We start from the raw sequence: 5,030 nt of genomic DNA, 5'->3' as shown, positions 1-5,030 counted from the left end.
TTGTTTCTCAGAGTGGAGACAAATGTCACTGCTTTACTACCCTGAGATATAAACAAATGGACACAGGGAGATACACCGCTATATTTCTCTGGAAGTATTTGTCTCTGACTTCCAAGGATTATTCCCTATTCAATTAACTTTTAACTTAGGTGGCAGCACTCTTTGCTTAGAAAGCTCTGAATATGTAGATGCAACAAGTCATTCATGGAACATTGCCTCCCAACCGGTCCCAATAATTGTTAAACTGTTGAATCATCATGGTTTTTCAAAGAAACTGACAAAAGATATAAAACTTGTCCCACAAAACAAATCAATTTTCTAAAAGTTTTTAAGCTACTGAAGCCCACTAATAGATTCTGATTTTAAGAATTCCTATATTTTTCTGCCAAGCTCCAAAACACAAATGTAGCCATGCCACCTCCTTCGCACTCCCCATTTTCAAAGTATTTTCCATTTTCCCAGGGTTTAATGAACTATGAACTATGTACTGATTCAGATTACTCAGTCTGGCACACATGGTCACCAACAGCATGGCTCCAATTAAACTTCCAATATGATTTCCCAGTAGAGCTGTTATTCTAACTCTCCCAGTTTACCTCATTCTACTTGCCTGCTTTCATTCATCCTTTCTTCCTTCTTTTTCACTCATATCTATTAAAATTCTTACTAACTCACAGGTTAACTCTTATATAAAACCATTTCTAACATCTCCAATTGAAATACTACCTTAATTAATTTTTGTATCATTAAAATAAGTTTGTGGCCTGCATTGTATAGTGAGATCTCATCTCTACTAAAAAAAAAAAAAAAAAAAAAAAGTTAAAAATTAGCCAGGCATGCTGGCATACCCGTAGTCCCAGTTACTCGGGAGGCTGAGGTGAGAGGGTTTCTTGAAGTTGATAGAGGTTGTATTGAGCCAAGGTCACACAATTGAACTCCAGCCTGGCCAAAAGAGCAAGACCCTAGCTCAAACCGAAAAAATAAAGAAATAGTTTGTATCTCTTGTATAACATTTAATATAGTATCTTGGATTGTAATTTCTTTAGTGCCTCTCACCTCCAGTAAATTGCAATCCACTTAAAGAAATTAGTCTTAAATTTAATTTTACTACTTAAAATTTTTAGAAAAATAGCTTGTCCATAGTTGGAAATTGATCAATGTTTCTAAGGTATTATAAAAATTTTATGATGCTATACCAATCATGTGGTACTCATCTTCTCTCTTTACTCAAGACTTACTTTCTCTGAAGAAAGCAAAATTGTGAACCAGTGTCAAAGGCACACATCATGAGATATTGTGAAGAAAAAGAGTATACATAAATATTGATGTTTATTTCATGTATTTATGGTTTGGGGGTTGAGGGAACTATGTTGATGTCAGAGTTGACAGAGTTGGTGTTAAAGGGCAGTTCCTCTCTTTTCAGGCAATCTACACATCACAGTTAGTAGGTTTCTAAATAAACGTTAAGCTTGGATGCTTTGTAAAACATTAGTTTCAGTACTGTTACATGATGTTACATCAAAGATGTTGCATAGGTATCCATCTAGTAGCTCTACAGTGAATAATTGGGTGGGGGAGAACACTGTGGATGATCTAATTACTGTACTCATGCCTTTGCTGTATTTAGAAATTCGAATATTTCCAATAAGTAAGCCAAGTATTTTGGATTTAAGGAAATACAACTTCAGCTTTAGTAGTTGTCTTTGTATTTCCTCTGACAGTTTACTGTATTTCTTTCTCTCTTTTAAAACTTCCTCTTCTACTTTAAGTACTTCATCCATTCTATTTCTAGGAATTGTCATCCTCTGCTCATTATCCACATCATTATGTTCTTTTACAAAGAAATTTTGTTTCCAATCTCATTCCTTTATACCCCAGATAATTTTTTTCCTAATAATTTTTTCTAGTTTTGATTTCAGCTGCCAAAGATTTGATCCAAAATGGTACTCTTATTCTCAGTGGTATTTGGATTCCTTCACTGAATTTGTCTGCACTGAAAACTAAACCAGTCAGAAGAACCCTTTGGTGGGCCTTTGGTTCTGGATTTCATTCAGGGACCACAGAGCTGCTCTTGAAGTCAAGCGTTCTCGAGAAGAGACTTCAATGTTCTACTAGTAAAAACTGTGTATCCAAGGAAGTTCAGACTCATTACATAAGCATTCCAATTTTTTTGTCACAAAGAAAATATTGCACACCTGCATTCAAATAGTCTCTGGCTAAAACAGTTGTTGCTTCTATATAAGAAAGCATGACTTAGACATACATTAGAGTGTTTCTTATTGTCATTGAACACACACACATTCTGTTTACTTAATCCATTGCAGTCTCTTTCTCTGCCCCTTTTTACACAAAGTTCCTTTCTTGGAGTGAGATAAGGGAATAAAGGAAGGTTTCGATTTAAATAAACAGACTGTAGTGGTTTCCTGAGGCTATCACATGGTGGATGCCTCTGCTATAACACTTTGTCCTAATAAATAACATTATATTCTATGAATATTGAGTTAAATTGATTCATTTTGTGTATTCTTCTAAAGACTGACTTTAGAAATCCTCCTTTTTAGGAGATTTTAGAATTGTGTTGGAGAAATAGGAATTTCATTAACAACATATAGTCAATGCAGATCACAGATTCAAGTGCTCCCCCAAAGCAAAGATGACCCAGGAGAAATACAATCATCTTAGTGTGCTTTATGTGATTCATACGAAATTCAGCCCTTTTGGAGTTTCAGTTCTTAGCAAAATACCACTTCCTGTTTTTGAGGGAAAAAAATGGCATAAAAAGTCATATAAAAAGACTCATAAGGCCCTTGGACATCAAATAACTCTTACAAAACAACATTTTAATGAATTAAGTGTAAATGAATCAGAAACATGTGGGTTGAATTTCCCTTGAAATACCTATGGGCTTAAAAATTAAGGGGAAAAAAAAGAATTGCTTGGCAAAAAATTATGTGCATTTTATTGAGCTCAAGTCTTTTAAAAAAAAAGAAAAAGAAAAAGGAAGCAGCCTTGATTTGGTTGACTGAATTAAAAATTTTTTAAAAATCACGACCACAGCCTTTGTTTATATTTTTAAATTCTACAAAACCCAGATTTCAGATATAATTATGTGTCTATTTGAGTGTCAGATTCATTAATGTTAGACCATTTTTCAAGGACGGTAACATTGTGATTAACCAGAATTCTCAAGTAATGGTTGTCTTTCCCAGGGCAGAAGTGGCAGCCAGAAGGAGAACTAAAGACTGTAGTTCAAATAAAGTTCATTAGAGCTGAGGTAAAGAAAACATGGTAATCATTCAGTTCGCTAACCAAGAAGATCCAAAATCCAAAGGAGTAGTGGGCCCGGTTAGCTAACCACTGAACAAAAGGGTAGAAAAACAGTCCTGCAAGGGCTAGGGCTCAGAAGATAAGGAAAGCTGAAAATAAGTGGAAAAATCTGTGTACTAAGGGGAAGATCTGGGATAAAAGAAAATGCTGACAAAAGAAAAATAAAAATTGCAAAGATTGAAAACTCTGAGTGTTGGCTAGAAATGGCCAAAATACAGCAGGGCATAGGGGTTGGAAAACTTCTAGAGATAGGAAAAGCAGGGCAGATATGAATATTCAATGACATATTGTGGACACAGATGTTAATATGAGTAAAAATGTGAGTTGTTGGCTCTGCCAACTTCAACATTGTAGAAACCATGCTACTCATTGCACCTGCAACGTGCTTAGGTTAGAGTGTCTTAAAATACCTATGGATGCATGCAAGATTATTTATGATTCATTTGCAGAGACATGTTTTTATTCAGATATATTCAGGCTTTGGGTGGAGTGAATAATTAGAATTGAGAGAGTCTAGGAGACCTAGTTTTCTGCTAGGGAAAAATCTGCCATTGGAAGAGAGAATAAAGATGTTGCATAGTAAAGAACAGTTTGGGAGAGTCACCCTTCTCCAGCTTAGGGTAACTCATGTTCCCTCTGTAGGTGGGAGCCTCTATGTCAACCAACATAATGTGTTTAGTCCTTTCAGAACTATTTTTCATGAACTCTTATATTAATAAACAGCTTGCTTTGTAATGCAGAGTTAGGTTAGTTAAAGTCTTTAAAAATTATTTTTATTCCCAGGAAATTCTAGTAAATGATAATAATTTGTTGATATAAATGTTACCTATCGATGACACCTTTACACAAAAAAAGTATTCAAATTGTATAGAAAACATATTTATTGAGAGAGTTAATCTTTTTATTTAAATACTATTTGTATAAGCATAGATTTTAGTTAAAAGCCAAAAGTATAGCTTTTACTAGCAACTGTGCCATGATACTGTGTCTACAACCAGTAACAACTCTTCACCCTAAAAAATAATTTTAAAGAAAAAAAATGGTAAAGCAATAACAGAAGTGGGCATACATTTTGGGGATAGTAAAACATATTTTGTCTTTATAGTTTGCTAATTGAAAGTAAAAATAACAGGAAAAGACAAAACTGAAATAAAAAATACATTTGCATATGATACAAACTCGTAGAAAACTTGAGTGCCAAGACACAGCTGATGATATTAAAAAGGGAATGGTGTGGAACTCAGATCTAGTCACTGAGTCATAATTAACACTCTTAAATACAGATTTTGTCATTGCCCAGAAAAGCAGGCAGTCTTTTTTATTTTTTCACTTATGTTAAGGAGGTAATGGCGGGGGGTAGGGGAAGATTATTTCAGGAATTTTTTTTTTTTTTTTTTTTAGATGGAGTCTTGCTGCTGTGCTGCTGTGTCACCCAGGCTGGAGTGCAGTGGCACGATCTCGGCTCACTGTAAGCTCTGCCTCCCGGGTTCACACCATTCTCCTGCCTCAGCCTCCCAAGTAGCTGGGACTACAGGCGCCCGCCACCAGGCCCGGCTAATTTTTTGTATTTTTAGTAGAGATGGGGTTTCACCGTGTTAGCCAGGATGGTCTCGATCTCTTGACCTTGTGATCCGCCCTCCTTGGCCTCCCAAAATGCTGGGATTACACGTGTGAGCCACCACACCCAGCCTATTTCAGGAATT

Source organism: Rhinopithecus roxellana, chromosome 13 (assembly GCF_007565055.1).
Source record: "Rhinopithecus roxellana isolate Shanxi Qingling chromosome 13, ASM756505v1, whole genome shotgun sequence".
Classification (NCBI taxonomy): domain Eukaryota; kingdom Metazoa; phylum Chordata; class Mammalia; order Primates; family Cercopithecidae; genus Rhinopithecus; species Rhinopithecus roxellana.
This window is presented reverse-complemented; position numbering follows the sequence as displayed.